The sequence below is a fragment of the Syngnathus floridae genome, chromosome 1 (genome assembly GCF_059516105.1).
Source record: "Syngnathus floridae isolate MCC-2025c chromosome 1, RoL_Sflo_1.0, whole genome shotgun sequence".
Taxonomy (NCBI): domain Eukaryota; kingdom Metazoa; phylum Chordata; class Actinopteri; order Syngnathiformes; family Syngnathidae; genus Syngnathus; species Syngnathus floridae.
Window position 1 is genome coordinate 6,592,914 of NC_142413.1, and position 16,832 is coordinate 6,609,745.

The 16,832-nt window shown below is 42.1% G+C and overlaps 1 long non-coding RNA gene across 1 annotated transcript; it reads left to right on the plus strand.

The window, feature by feature from the left end:
• Positions 1–152: 152 nt before the first annotated feature.
• On the plus strand, positions 153–16,215 carry LOC148403769 (uncharacterized). Its single transcript, XR_015859671.1, has 3 exons — positions 153–275; positions 354–458; positions 15,594–16,215. It is a non-coding gene; the product is annotated as an uncharacterized LOC148403769 (long non-coding RNA).
• Positions 16,216–16,832: the final 617 nt, after the last annotated feature.

The window sequence follows — 16,832 nt, forward strand, 5'->3', positions numbered from 1 at the left end:
TGGCAGGCATTAGACAGACACACACACACAAAAAAACCCGTCTTGAGAAGTCATTAAACATATTCTTATTTTTAAAGAATCCCCCAAAGGCAGTTTGGGGGATCAAAACAATTTGGGGCCAAGGTTGGTGACATTGCCGCCATTTTGTTTTTGTAAAGTGTTGCCATGTGATCTGCCTGTCCAGATTAGCAAGAGGCAACAGCTGAGGAGAAGTCGGCAATTTGTTACCCGTCAGCTTGATGAGCAACACATCGGGACAACTAGTCACTCGAAAAGTATAAACATATGTATATTCAGACATTTTCTTTTAAGACAATAACAAAATGAAGATATATGTATTGTTTCAAATCCAGAATGGAGTATTAAAAATCTCGTTTCACTTGTTGGACCATATCTGACTTGGATCTTTGCAAGCAAGTAATATCAAGTCAAGGCAAGTCAAGTCAAGTCAGGTCAAGGTAAGTTTATTTCTCTAGCCCTAAATCACATCAAATGTGATTCCAAGCATACCAATGGTCAAGTTGATATTATTTGATATGCGTTGTCTTCTTTGTGTTGTTGTTTTTTGCATCGCCATTTCTGTGTTATTGTCATTGTCTTGCCGTCTTCATTTTACTTTTTTGTTTTGCCATCTTTGAGGCATCACCTTGAGGTGGTCTTCAAGTTCCCGTCTTTGCCTTGCCATTTTTGCGCTTTTGTGTTGCCATCATTTGTGTTGGCGTACCTGCCTTGCCCTCCTCGTGCCATCGTCTTTGTGTTGTCATATTTGCCGCCCCCGCCATTCGCTGACCTCATTTGGTGGGTTAATGAGAACAAAAGACGGACGGCAGGCTGCGGATTGTTAAAAGGTTGGGCCGCTTCCCCCGTTGCCTTGTAGCGAAGCGTAACACCTCGTGATGCCGAAATGCCACCCATCAATCACACCAGCGCTCGGCCAACGTCATTAACCACGAGAGAAACCTCGCAATCGCCCTCAGGCTGACGTACGATAGCAACATAAATATCATTATTAATATATAAATCAATATTCATGAATATCGATATTAGTGTGAGCATACGTATATGCAGAACATGAACAGTGCTGATGGAAGACCTTTCTTTCTTGATTGTTTATGATTTAAAAAGAATGATACAGGACAATAGACTGTATGTGGTGTTTCAAATACTTGAATTGACTTGAGCATGACTAAAAATTTGGAGGACCTGTGAGGAATCCTAAGGACTAGTGAAGACTTGTTACAAGTTTTGGAGACTCATAACATCTCAGGAGGACTTGTAAACATTTATTCGGAGGACTCAAAAGAACTTGTAAAGATTGTGACTACTCTTTAGAAATTTTGTAGTCTTGAGGTCCTCATGAAGAAGCTATCTCGTTGCTATGCTGCTGAACAACAGTGTGGATATATAGAGATATATAAAAAAGATAGAATTCTGTCATAACAAAAGAAGCTCAAACAAAGTATCTGGATTTTTTTTGTTCATTTATGTCAGACCGAAATTTTTCAGCGGAGCCTCGATATGTTCTGGGAAAGACTAAAAATATGTTGCGCATTTCAGACGAATGTCAATGAAAGAAATTCTTCCTCGTCAAAACTAAATAAACTCTTAATTTATTTGAATTCGCTTCCAACAAACCACAAAACATGATGGTGCACTGAGTCGGGAGATTCCAATTTTTGGGGTGTGTCTTTGGACATCACTCGAAAGCATCACTCCAAAATATTGAAGTTGATCTGGAATGTTGTGTTTTATTTTGTGGATTCCAACCCAATGTTTGTGATCGCGTTCGAGTCTGGAAGAATGAAAATGAAGTGGTGAGTGTCAAAGCGACGTTCCTTTGAAACGATCGGAGTGTCGGTATGTTGTCGAAGGTGTTCTCCGGTGCAAACACCCCGTGGCTGTGCCGCGTAGCGCTGACATTTGCCGCCGTGCGTCTGTGCTGATTTGAGCCGGCGGTGATTTAAATGGCGGTGTTTGTTTTGCTTGAAAGTCGGCCAGGCAGCCGAGCAGAAAATGACATTTTAAAAAGCCTCTGCCGCGTCTGCCCGGTCGCGTGGCCTTTTTACACCATCGCCTTGCAAAAAGGAACAAAATAAACTATTACTAGATGACTATGCCGCGTGTTTGACTTTTTCCACAAATAAACATTCTGACACTTTATTTTTCATTTTGATTAGTTAGTGGCACAAAAGGAAGAAAGAAATCAACAGAATACTTTAGTTTTCTGTAAGTATTAGTACTACTTTTAGCATTGATAGGTATTTTTTTAGCTTACTCATCTGCGAGTTAGGCCAGGTCCACACATAACAACGTTTGAGTCCCAATTTTGTCTCATTCAAAGGTCCGACTTTTTTATTTTTATTTATGTCTTTTAAGACTGTTCTAAAATGATGACGTATGTTAATGGTTTGAGGTGTGTTAAGAATTTCGTAAGAATTGTCAGGTCCAATAATTTCTATATTTCTATTTCTATCCAGAAATCTTCAGGGCAACGTTGACAATCCTCGAGTCGTTTGACTTTGTGGACTGTTATGTATACATTATAATGCAATGTCTATGAAACAAAAGTACTAGTAGAATGTTTTTTGGGTCGGTTATGACCTTGATGGCAAGATTGGATATTTGATTTGAACTTTGCCTGTCAAATACAGAAATAGAAATGTAATGTCAATCTTTATTTTTTGGGGTCAGTTCGGGTTCAAGCATCTCTGCGTCGTCTTGTAAACGATGTTGCAATGCTGCCATTTCAGGCCATTTTTGGTACTGCTTTAAATCCATATCCACTGGAGAATTTATTTTAGCCAGGGGTCATCTTCCTGCAGTCGTCGTTGTTCACGGGTGTCAACAAGGAAGGAAGGCTCATTTTTTTCCCCCGCCTGTTATCGTTTAAATAACAGATTTGTGCTGCCATCCTCATACAAAGTGAAAGGTCACAGAGCGAAAGAGGCAAAACACAATGGACAGGTGCGACAGACAACAGGATACTTTTTTATTTTGGATTCTTCTTACTGTATATTTGCATTGCAAATCAGTAAAAGGTTGGGAAACTAAGAATTTGAAGTAAAATCAAACAACATTTTGTAAGTCATTCTCAGATTAAAGTAAAATAAAATGTTGTTCTCGAAAAGATAAACCACGTCGTTTTCATCTCACTAGATTATTTGACATCATTTTGGTGCCAATCATCAAGACAAAAAAACAAGACGAGATTTGACGTCATCATACCGCAATAAAAGTCATCATTACGAGTCGATCCGTCATGACGAGATATAAATGCCTCGTGATGAGTTTAAAGTCATCTCGACATAATACGACGGCTCGTTACTATCACCCAGACAGGAACGTTTTGCAGACACCAAAGGTAAACGAATAGATTCCAGTCAAAAGGCCACGCCATCCCGGCTTGAGCGTCCCAAAAGTTGGGCGACGCCAAACGCCCGTTGTCATCATCCGTCTTCATGCTTCCCCGGGTAGGATTGATGGCACTGGGGGAAAGTATTTATTATGAAAGCTCTCATTTTTTAAACAGCCCTTTTAAAAGCGGCGACCGCCATAAATCAACGGCCGCGGAACGGTGGCCAATCCCGGCGTGTTCCCGAAGGAATCCATTAGTGCTATTATGTCAGACTAAGTGGACGGAACGGCTTAATCCAGTATCGATCCTGTGCCGCTCATCCCTTCCTGACATGCCCCCGAATGGCGACCGCTCACGCGTGATGCTAGCTAGGCTATCTTATTAGATGCTGACCAATCTGTGTGTGTGTTTGTGTGTATGTGTGTGTAAATTGCACATATGCAGGATTGGTTTCTTTTTAGTTGCAGAATCTGTCCCCCCCCGGAATACTCGCTGATGTCATGATTTTGTGATCCTACCTGTTTGTTGTGTATGTTTTTTTTAAATTTTGCATCATGGATGCAGGAGTATTGGCAAGATACTGAGGAAAAAAAAAAAACCTTGACATTGGCAAGCGTTGATTCACTAATGCGTATTGCCCGTCTACATTACTCGATTTGAAAATCTGACCGAACTGAATTCCTAATTAAATAGCCTTGCTTTATGAAATAATAATGGACCATAGTACGCTACTGTAGTTTTAAAATGCAGATTCATTAACAAATTGTATTTATTTTAATTGCATTCTGTTGTTTTCCATCTAGGGAAAACATTGAGGAGAAAATGAAGTGAAAGTTGCTTAATGAATTGCCTCCACTGAGGTGAAACATTTCAGCACACCTGACACATTTTGACTTTTTCTTCCTTTTTTTTATACTTCCACCAAAGATGACGATCCTAGGCAGCACATTATTCTCAAATCTGAATGTAGCTTTCACTCAATTTGTGTTGGAATGTGATTTTTATGTGACACTGCCCCCCCCCCCCCCCCCACACACACACGTGCAGTAATGGCCTCCCTCCTCCACGTCATCTATAAATAGGCTGAAGCCGAGCGTGAAATGAAACGCGAGAGAAACAGCGTGAAATGAGAGCTAAGTTGAGGAAAATGGAACATATTTATCCTTTTGTTTTTGAAGACAGGCGGCAAATAGCACTTTTATTTTACACGCGGCCACGCAATCTTCCCAAACACACCCCGCCATTATGCTGATTCCGCCGCCCGGCTCGCCTCTTCCTCGCCGCCGTAATGAGTCCTCTTGCGCTCTCCCGTTGTTTGAAAATAACGAGAATTATTTCTTCCAGCCAACGCAGATCACAGCAGGAATATTCTTTTACATATTAGTCTTTCCTTATGCTTGATGACAGCGGCAGGGAAAGTCCATCTTATGCTAACACAACAAACAATAAATCCAACCGTGGTTTTAGCGAAAGAAATTTGAGTGGCGCGCCAGATGGGGGATTTGAATCAAATATGCGGACTTCTTGCATGTCTACACTTCTGCCAGTTGGGGATTCCGATGAATCTCCCCGACATTGTGCGTTATGTTGTGCCTTGGCATACTTTGTGTGTATTTTCTACAGTGGGTCCTTGAGAATTTTTTGTGGGTCTGCTAATAATAAATATGTATACCACATTTAATGTTGCTAAGTCACACTGTTTTTAAGGACTTCAAAATACATTTTGAGATCAGTGGACCTAAAATAGCCGCTAAATGTCAAATGGTCTCTTTTTTGGACTTGCCACTTACCATTTGTCAGTTTGCCATTGACTTGCCGCTGACTTATCCAAAGCCTGCCACTTATCACGACAATGACATGCCGCGAGAAGTTTCATGACGACAACAAAATTGTATTATTACTTGACATAAAAAAAAAAAAAAAAAGTTCGTTTCTAACTTTTGTCGCATTAAAAGCAGCGGCTGTGGCGGCGCTCAGCCAGCGAGAAAGTAAATGATTATTTTCAGCAAGGTGGGAAAAGGTCAAACGCTCAACCGGTGACGTTCATCACAGAGGGCTGCAAAGGTCACGTCATGTCCGCGCACGTGTGCCCGCAGACTCAGGCGTGTTTACCTCCGCTGGGTACCCCCCCCCCCCCACTGACGAACCCCACAGGGCATTCAAGTTAGCATATTTAACATCTTCTATGAGAAGTTGCAAAGTTGACTCGCTTCAACTTCCAAGCTGTATTGGAATCGGTATTACTGGCATTACTACCAGTGACATGTGACACAGTGACCCGCAAGTGACACGCCACTGGAAATGGTAGGTAACCTGCCTTTGACTCACCATTGACTCGTACTTAATGTCACTTAGCTGCTTGGCCGCGACATGCCATGAGCTAGCAAACCTACTGCTGACTTGTCAATGACCTGTCCACCACGCATACCGCTGAGAGTCCGATGACCTGCCAGTGACATCATCGCTAGCTACATGGCACTGACCCGCCATTTCATACCCACTATCTTCTCAATGATAATCCACTAAACAATTTCTGCATTATAAACTGAGAAGCTTCACTCTAGTCAGTTAGTTAACTTAAGGTGGTTAACTTTCTTTATTCTGATTACATTTTTAAAGACATCATCACAAATACTAGCAAGGGGGCGTCGTACGGTCATTATTTTTTTGTAGAATGAAGGCGTCGTCAGCAGCTGTGTTGCGTTTGTATTTTTAACATGTAGGCCGCTGCGCCAATTCAGTCACATGACGCGCTGGTGATTTAGCACGTATGCTTGAGTGTAGCGACTGTGGGGGGGGGTTGCATATGCACAACGTACTTCATCAAGCTTAATTTTAAAGCTGCTCAGTCGGCGTGTTCCTCTGACATTCCTTCTCAGATGGCCTCCTTTTTTTATTTCCTGCTGCCTCAGCAGCTTGCATTCAAGTCGCTTTCTCCAACATGGTCGAGGTTGATGCCTTTTTAAGAATCTATCAAGACTTCTGACAACGGGCTCACCCGACATTTACCGTTACCGCCACTTGACGGAAAGAAGAGTCCCGGTAACGTGCCACCGACGTACCGTCGACTCCATACGGACTTTTCACTGGTGTCCCTTTGAGAGATCATCTGAGTTGATCTGACGCAATCGCCCGAGTCGTAAATTTTATTCCTCAGTCCGACATGACCTGCAAGAGACAAGCTACTGGACCACGGAAGTCAGTCTGGTCCTCAGGGGCCTGTATACGTCTTGTTTCAGATGTCTACCTCCATCAACACACCAGATTAAAATGATCCGGATCGCTAACAGCACTTTGACACCTGTGTTGTAGACATACCTCCAATCTACCGATGACTAACCGATAACTAACCTTATCTGTCACCGACAAGCCACCGAACTGTCATTGACTCCACACTAATTTGACAATGACGGGTCAGTGATATGCCACTGGACATTCCACTTACCAGTCGGCGGCATGGCCTTGTCATTCTGACCTGAGATTTGCTAGTAATCTTCTGACATTGTTCTCCAGCTCTTCCCAAGCGCATGAAGAGCGTGAAGGTTGGCATTTATTTAGCGGGGCAGAGTGTTTTCTGAGGTGCCGCGCCAGTGGCTCTGGCAACATGTCGAGACTCTCCTCCCGTGTGTCACAGATGACAAAGTGGCTCGGCGCACGCCACCTGGCGTCATGCCACTTTTCGCTCCCACTCGTGGTCTTGTCGGCGCTGCCGCTGCCGGCAGCAGGTAGAGTCGATGGTCCTGTTGAAGTCAAATAAGTTCGAGTCTGTTTGACTCAAGTTTCACTTTTATGGTATGCCAACAGTGTTTCCCTAAAAAATTGATTGGCTTAGTACAAGGGAAAAAAATAGTAGTAGTGTGTCACTGACCAGTACCCTGTTGTATTCCTGCCAGGAAACGTTCCACTGACCTGTCATTGGCTACGTTTACCTGGACAAAATATCTTCAATCCAATCAGAATTTGGATTAAATACGTATGCTCTGTTTTCATAAACACAAAAAAGATTTATCCTTGACATGTGCAAATATGCGTGAATACTAGAAGAATCCTTTGCGACTTCCGTGTCAACGAAAACATCGCTCCGTCCAATTATACTCCAAACATTACATTTCATATATTTTCCTCGTTTGCGCAGTTAAGTTCATTTTTCCAAATGAAGCTACAACCTATCCACTTTTCTATTTGCTAGTGTTCATTTTTAACACACGATGCGAGCTGTAAATTCCTCCATATGCGATGATAAACTGAAGAATCCGGCAGTTTCCGGGAATAAATAACAAAAACCTGTATACTGACTTCACAGACCACGTGAAGGCGGTTTGTTCCGAAATGTCGGAATAAGTTTTTTCACGCTCAATGATTAGATTAACAATTGACATAAAGCACCCGTATCGTTGGGGATAAAATCTTGATCGGAATGGGCGATCAGAGTATCCTGGGGTGGTCACATGAACTTAGCCATTAATATGAAATGTCTGCTGCCAATTTGTAGTCACCGCCCCTGCCATTAACATGCCAGTGGCCTGCACCTGACCTGTCACACCACTGAGCTAGCTAGCTGTCACCGACATTGAATTGCGCGATTCAAACGCTGCGCTAATGACTGTTGCATTAAGCATATTGCAGCTTGTATACATTTATATTTCATGTCTGTGTCTACATTTCCATGACTCGAGGCAAGACGGAAAAATAAATAAATGTCCTTAGAGGAGAACTCCCCGCTAAATCCATCTGAATGATTGATTATGACGCCGCTGATGTGTCCACTGTAGCCGAATCATAAAAAAATAAAGGAGTACTTTAGATTCGCTCTTGGCTGGCGCTTGCAGACATTTCCAAAATAATCCTGCTCAAATTGCTATTTGGAGAGGCGGAGCCGAGCGTAAAAGGATGAAGTAGCACATAAATCAGGAGCAAAAGTCCATTCTTTACGAAGGGCGCATCATGCCAAAGACATCTTCTCCTTGGACGTCGTCCCGGCTGCTGCAACGTGCACGACAAACATCTAACTGCGACGCCTCGTTTTCAAATCAGCTTTTCGTTCTGCCGCAATGTAAAACAAAGCGTATGCCCTTGACATGCCATTCGCTTGTCACTAATCTGTCGCTAACATGCTACTGACTTGCTACTTACCTGTCACCAACCACTAACCCGCCAAAGACCAATACTTAGCTGCCACTGGTCAGCGATTGACGTACAACTGGCTTGTCAGCAACAAAAAATCAACTAGACATTTTGAAACAAAGACAACTATAAATTATTAAAGAAAAGGATATTTGAAATAGACTGCAGTGTTACTAACTGACCAACCAGAGCACTTCCCCACCCAGTAAGCTCTCCTCTCCCACAAGTATGGCCTTTATTCCATTGCAAAAGTCGATAAAAAAGAAGCGTAGACAAGGTTAAGACTTTGGAAGCCACTTTGGCGGCAGACTGACAGCCGGAGAAGAAACCCAGGCTTTCCTTTGATGGCGACACTTGAGTTGTACGATGAAGACGAGCGTCCGCTAACGACCTTCCTCAAGACGCCCCTCTTTGGCACCCCTCGTCTTGTTCATCCGAACGAGACGAAGTCAGAGGAAAAGCGGAAACCACTCCAACTTCTCCACGGCGAGAAAAAGACGGGATTTTCTCTCTCGGCTCTTCTGTTTCATCACCTGGCTTGTAATTAGCTCGAGCCGAGATTTCTTCCCTTTGTCGGCTTTACTTCGCCAGGATAAACGTCTTTTGTGCCTCCTCGCTCGCACCTTATAACAAGCTTTTTTTCTCCCCTCTCCGAACTAAAAAGTGGCTCCGAGGGGAGCAGATAACCGAGAGGGAATTGGTGGCTCCGTCTTTATCTCCTACCACACAATTAGCCACTCTATCGCTCATCACCATGATGTCATTTCTCCTCTCCTTCTTCTTCTCCTGCTTTTACAAGGCACGGGCCTTTTGTCGTCGCTTCCCAGAAGTGAAAAAAAGAGAAGAGCGAGTTGTTGGTGTGCGAGAAGATAAGACTGAAAGTATCCCGATTCATCCCCTTTCAAAGCCGTTCTTTTGTCCAATCCTTCAGCTAGAACGCGCTGAGCAGACACATCACATTTAAAAATATGAGAAGTAGGATGGCAATAAAAAAAAAAGGTTTTGTAATCAATTCATCCCATTGTCATCATTCATCCATATTTGACACCAAAAATTTTTTTTTCCCATTTTCGCCAACCCATACAGTCATCAGTTGCAGTTTTTGAAAGACTTAAGATTTAAGGGAGCTGACCTCTCTTTGCCCTGCCACCTACCTGTCGCTAACATGCCCCTGAACAGTCACAGACCTGCTATTGAATTGTAACTCGTCTACCACTGGCCTGTTAGAGAGCAAGCAAAGACGTATTATTTGTCTGCAATTTACCCGTCATCGCTTACCTCTTCCGCTATGCCCCCGTCCGACTCATACATAAGGCCTTGATTCTGCTGCAAAGCACTTACAGTGTCTTTTTGATATATTTATTGTACTCTCAAGTACATTCCAGAACAGAGTAAAACTTCAAACATCCTTGGCTGGGAGTTAGCAGAGCCACAATTTTGTTTAAAGTGCCAGCAAAAAATGCTGCAATCAAGGCAATAACAGTCAAATAAACATTTTAGTGTGATTTAATAACGCCAAAGTCACTGGTCTCTCGGTGCCTTTTTTTTTTTTTGAACCAGAAATGTAATTTTCCCAACTCTTTCAGAAAGATACCGCTCAACTCCTCATTTCTTTGTTGACACACCACCGACCTGTAGGTGTCAGTCGTATGCTGTCAAATCAATTGTCAAAATAAATGGAGCTGAAGAAGAGGCAGTTATAAAATTTGCAGATGAATAATGTGAATATTTACAAAAATCCTAAAAACAAAGCAAACATGTTTTTTTTTTTTATTCCGTTTAAGAGGTTCCTTGAACGGATTCTTTGGATTTACAGTATTTTCTATAGGAAATTTTGTTTCTGTTTGATTTAGTCTAGGTCGGACATTCTCGAATACATTGATCAATAAAACTGCTCTAATTGAAATGTACTTTTTCTACTATTGCTCATAATTTAATGTTTACACGTAATGGATACACCAGTGGGTCGTTATCGGGGAAGTTTTACCGTCTTCGGCTAACAAGCGCGCTGATGATCAAGTTGCAGATTCACGTGGGAATTTAATTAATTAACACTTAAATGTGGCCTCAAATACTCAGAGGCCCTTAAATCAAGTCAATTAAAATGCTGGAAGTTAATTAAAAACACATTGACAAGGACACTCAGCGCCTGGTTTTCATGTTTAAAAGCGTTCCAAGTGGTTGCGGGTGGGCATCTAAAGTGTGATGTTTGGTTTGGTATTCTTTTTATCAAGCTTTTCAAGAAAAGCCGCTGACATTGAAGGCCTTGCCAGGAATGCGGGTCCTATTGTAGGATGTTTATTTCATTTGCATTGAAAAGAATCTGATGCTGTCATTCATCGCTGGAGTTTTCTTCTTAATTCATACTTCAACGAACCTTTTGCTCCACAGACTTCCTTTGTAAGGGATGTCTCGGGACACCAGGGGAAAATCTATGCGTATCCCAAAAGAGTATGGTTGTGGGAAAAGGGACTAATTTTGAGGGCGCCCCATTCATTTTCAATGATTTGCACGACTGACTATGAAGGGCAGATTAGATTGACATAGCAACATGTACATGTTGGAATATTATTGGACAAAAAAAAGGTAGCAAATGAGGAGGAGAATCGAGTGCAGGAAATAAATGGGAAAAAATGTTGGAATTGAGCTTATGCTCTCCATTGTTTTGTTGGTGCTGGCCGTCTGTGATTGTTGTGAACTCCACTTTCTCGCCGTTTCATCATCATCGTGTGACGCTAATTTACAGCAGATGAGAGGAGGCGAGCATTCCGGGAGGATGGGCCAGCCTTTGGGCCGATATGTTGCCATGGTGACGCACCGTCATTTGGGTTTGCACTTCTTCACGAAGCGTCCCCACACAAAAGGCCTCAACCAACTGAGCTGAAGATAACGCAGTTGCCAGACCATTTCATCCGGAATTTAATTGCATAGTATTCACTCTGACACACACTTCTCAACTAACTCACGGTGATCCTTATTTATTAAAATCCCTGAAAGCAGAATGCACTAAATTACATGCTTGCTCAAACTGGCATTTACAGTTAGCCTTACATTGCTAGCTTTGGCTAATCCCATGGCCACTAGTCTTAATACGCACGACAGTATGACTCCCTTAGAAATAAACCATTTCTGCTGCGTACGCAGACATTTTTAGACACATTTAACCACACTAAAATGTATTGAAACATTTTTTTCAAACACATATGTAGACACTGAAATGTAGTAAAAGACATTCAAGCCCATTTTTAAACACTCTTAACTTCTATGAAATACACTACTACACTACATTTACAATGTTTAAAAATCGTTTCAATGTGTTAAATTATTTGTGTGGTTGAAAATTTTGATTATACGCATTCCAATGTGTTCAAGTTCATTGTATTTCTCATTAAAGAGGAAGTCAAGTCAAAGTTTGTTTTTCCAAAAATATATATGTCCTAAGTGGCTAGTCTCACTAGGCTAAATATGATGAATATTTGGTTTGTGGAACATGAATTAAGCAGAAAAATCCACCTGTTTTTATCAATCTATGGGGCGGCCATTTTGCTACGTGTTCAAATACTGACCAATCATGGCTCCGCTTGCAAATCACATGACTAAAGTCAGAAAAGGATGGAACAAATTTGACTTTACTTGTTCTTTAAGATTAAAAAACAAATTTGCATCTGTACATTTTGATGTTAAAAAAGTCACTGAAACATTTTACACAGCTTTAAGGAAAACAAGGGGAATGCACCGCCTTCGTTTTTGAAGTAGCGATGGCTAACTTTACCAAAGTGCTATTCTGACGTCGGGCGTGTTCAGGACCATCGTAATAAACTCAAAACTGAATAAAGACAAACGGCACTGCATTGTAAAACAGATTAAGGAATAAACCATCTGCACTTGGTTATTGAGGTCTCCAGGAAGAAGCAAAGCGTTTATTATCAAAATGAATCTTCCTCACAGACGGGTGCGTTCTGCTTGTCTTCCTGCTGTTCCTCCTTCACCCTGTGGGGGGCACTGTGGGTCTTTGCGACCAATGGAGATAGGAGAGCTGGTCTCGCAGGGTCCACAACTAACACGCTGTATGAATACACCAACTCTCACCATATGACTCCCTCACTAATACACCCTACACACTCAGTGTGTATGACTCCGCTCACAAACGCAACAACGACAGCACTATATGATTCCATTGACACAAAATGACTGCAAAACTGCTCACTATCAAGACTTCACGGCACACTCTTTGCACAAGTCTTTTCGCCAATGACTCCCTTACCTAGACAAAGCAGGGCTACCTCACCAATACTCTTAATGAATCCTCGATATGACTTCCTAGGAATTACAACGTATAACTCCATACAGTTTAACTCCCTCACTAGTCCACATTATGATTCTTGCTAACGCACTGTATGACTCACTCATTAATACAAAGTTTGACTACCTTGATCATAAACTATGTGATTCCCTTTCTAGTACACCACCTACCTTCCTAACATATGGTTCCCTTGATAATACACATTGTAACTCCATCCCAAAGATGCAGTCTTCCTCGCTACTACACAATATGGCTCCAGTGCTAGCATATTGCAAGGCTCATGTCACTATGACTGCCTCACTAATATGACTCCATCACTACTCAAATGTCGCGTTATTGAAATTGACGTGAAGCTTTGCGCTCAAGTGCTGTGATTATACTAAATCTGAGTCAGCAGCAGCAGCAGCAAGATCCTTTCATCCCGTTTACACAACACAACAACCCGTCAACACGACGACACTTGCTTCCCGCGCACGGCAACAACAATGTAATTAGCATTTGTGCTAATGATGCTAACAAGCCAGGCTCATTAACGAGTGTATCTGCGTCCTGCCGATGAAAGCAAAAACACGAAACATTTATAGAGAATCGGGCCATGCGGTTTGTCGCACACACGGTTTCAGACTGCCTGTGAATCGTCTAACATCATCTATCATTTCATGATTGAAGATTCAAGAAGTTTATTGGCCATGTTAGGGCATCGTCTTCTTTCCCTCATTCATTAATTTGCCCATTCATCCCATTATCCCCCTTTCATTCCTCCATCTGTGATTAATTTCTGAATGCATTCATCTTATCATCATCATCATCATCATCATCATCATCATCATCATCATCATCATCATCATCATCATCATTCTTGAATTTATCGATTTTCCATCCATCCATCCATCCATCCATCCATCCATCCATCCATCCATCCATCCATCCATCCATCCATCCATCCATCCATCCATCCATCCATCCATCCATCCATCCATCCATCCATCCATCCATCCATCCATCCATCCATCCATCCATCCATCCATCCATCCATCCATCCATCCATCCATCCACCCATTCATTTGTATAGCTATCAAAAACTAATTTGGCCTTGGGAAAAGTCTCCACTCTCGTGACCTGTCCCTCTTCCAACATTAACTATTTTTAAAACCCACGACATTCTTGCATTCTACCACCACAAATATTGGAATTATTCCAAATATTCTAATCCAAAATGCTTGTGGGCTTGACTGATGTGCATTTGGAATGTGTTTTTATTCAAATAATGTCATTCAAGTGCAATTATGAACATACTTTATGCAAAATAGTTTGCATGCAAAGAGCCGCCGGCGGGCGGTGATGAAATAAAAAAATAAAATAATCCATAAAAATGTACAAAATGAGCAGAAACGGGCAATGATGCTGGAAGCTGTTTAATCTGCTGCGGATCACACTTGTGCTGTCAGCGTCCATCTGCTGCGCACGCAGGCACATGCACGCACGCATGCACGCACGCACGCACACGTCATGTGATCCATGATCAGCACAATAAAAGCAGACTTTGTCGGATTTTTCCTGACAAAGTGAGGAGGCTGCACTCACACCAGCTGTTCATTAAATAAAGAAATGAACTTTTTGGATGCAATAAACACACTTTTTTTTTCGCTTCAGGAGAAGCTTCATTAGGCAAATATATTTATTCACAGTCTATGTGGTCATTTTAATGACAAACGACTCCACCCGTCCCAATACGTTTGATTGACTTTTGTTTCACATCCTGTGCATCCCAATATTGTTTTTATGTCCTAATATGTACATTTTCTTTCCACTTCCAATATGTCCCAATACTTTTGACATTGTTTTCACTTCCTGTATGCATCAAATTACTTCTTTCCACAGTTTCCTTCACATTTGACCATCTTTGTCTCTCAATACTTTTGTCAGCATCTTCTTCACTTCTCCAGTGTCCCGAAATTTTAATTTCACTTGCTGTATGTATCTCACGACTCCACACACACACACACACATTTTCCCTTCCATTTTCACTCCTCGTGTGTCCCAATATATTTCTTCAAACTTAATTGACCTCCCTACAACAACAACAACACCAAAGCTCTTCAATCCAGATGAAGAGGCTTCACTTGGACATCTTCCACTTGTGTTGCATTGACGGCATCTTTCATTTTATTGGGAATAATCTCACCACGCGCGCACACACACGCACGCACGCACACACACACACACACACACACTACAATAACACACAGAAGCGGTGATGCCAAGCCAGGGCGTGAAATGAGATTCTCGTGGATGAGAGCTGCTCTTTGTGATCGTAGAGGGGCCTTCGCTGCACTCGTGCACACACGCACGCACACACACACACACACACACACACACACACACACACGCACTCACACACTGACTCATACAATGTATGTGTGTGTGATCGAGAGAGAGTCTCACACACACACAAATGAAAAATGAGACAAACACTTCTTTTTTCCTCTGAAGGCTCTCTGGATGTTGAGGGACTCTACTGTTTCCATGGCAACGACAGCCCATTTACTCCCTATGGTGTGTGTGTCCGTGTGTGTGTGCTCACAGTGACTGTCACGCTGCATCCCTTTGCAATGAGTCTATACTGTATTTTTATATTGGTGTGTGTGTAAGTGTGATAACATGTCCTGGTGGAGGGTCTCTGTGGCCCCACCAGGCCTCAACAACATGGCCGCCCATGTACGGGCCCTCCCCTCCGGAAAACCAACCAAAATAAAACCTGTGGGTGAGCGTCCCAAGCAGATGTTTCTGTTTTGTTTGTTTGTTCGTCAGCTCGGCAGCGCCACCATCCAGCTGCAAGGGGAACAGGACGATGAGGACGAGAGCGGCTGTCAGAAGCAGATAGCAGAGAAGCAAACACATCAGGGCTTCATTTTGCACAGTGCTAATTAAACATAAAAAAATAGTTTAAAGTCCTAGAATAAATCAATTCAAGTTCAAGTAGAAACTGGGAGGTGCGGCAGACGGACGACTCGATACGAGTGAGCAGATTTTGTTGGGAAACTGCCGCCCACACATTACGGCCAAAACGCAAATGTTTCATAATGTGGTCATGGCCATCTGTCCACTATACAGGGTTCAAAAGTGGTGGCAATCAAACTCTGGTGGACAAGTTTGTCTTTGGCGGAAGCCTGAGGATAGCCAGATTGGACCTAAAGTAGCTGCTTGGGTTCTTGAGTTTTTTGAACATCTACTCATGACCACCAAATTTCTTGTTACTAAGTCAGACTGGCTCCCGGGGATACAACTCAATGGACTGAGCCTAAAATGACCACTTCAAACCAAAATGGCAAACTTCCTTGATTTTTTTTGGGGTCTTCTGAATATTCTTTTGGTGTGTCAAGTTGACTTTTGAGGATTAATTTGTGCAACATTCATTGGGGAACAACTCGAGTCAACGACAATGAAGACCTAAAATAAATTTGATGACCTACGAAAATCAGAAATGCGCAACAGAAACATTTTCTTTTATTTCTTTGTTTTCTGTCTGCATGGACGAGAAGGTCGACTGGCGATCAACTCTTGTAAAACACTCCACCTGAAATGTCCTTAAAGTGGATTGCTTTCCAATGAGATGATGAAGAAATGTCACAACACGCACACACGCCCCACACAAGCAGTGTGTGCTTGTGCAAAGGTTAGTGTCTGACCTTCATATCGAAGACAATAAAAAAAAATCTTGCTCTCTCTCACACACAAAGAATCAATGTTGCTTTCTCTTATTTATTCTCTTTTCAAAAGAAAAACCAACCATTGATAGTAACAGCTAACATTTACCGGCCTCGGGAGTCACGTGACGGCATGCTGATGAAAATAAAAAACAATGAAAAACAATATTTATGACGATTAATAATGAGCTATTTGTATGTTAATGTAATTGTTAATTCTTAACTATTTGCAAGTTCTTATAATTAGAAACGTTTGAAATTGGAATATCATGCTAAGTCAAGGTGAAAGTGTCAGGAGAAGGAAAAGTGATGTCACTCAATAATAAAATAAAGCAATACACAT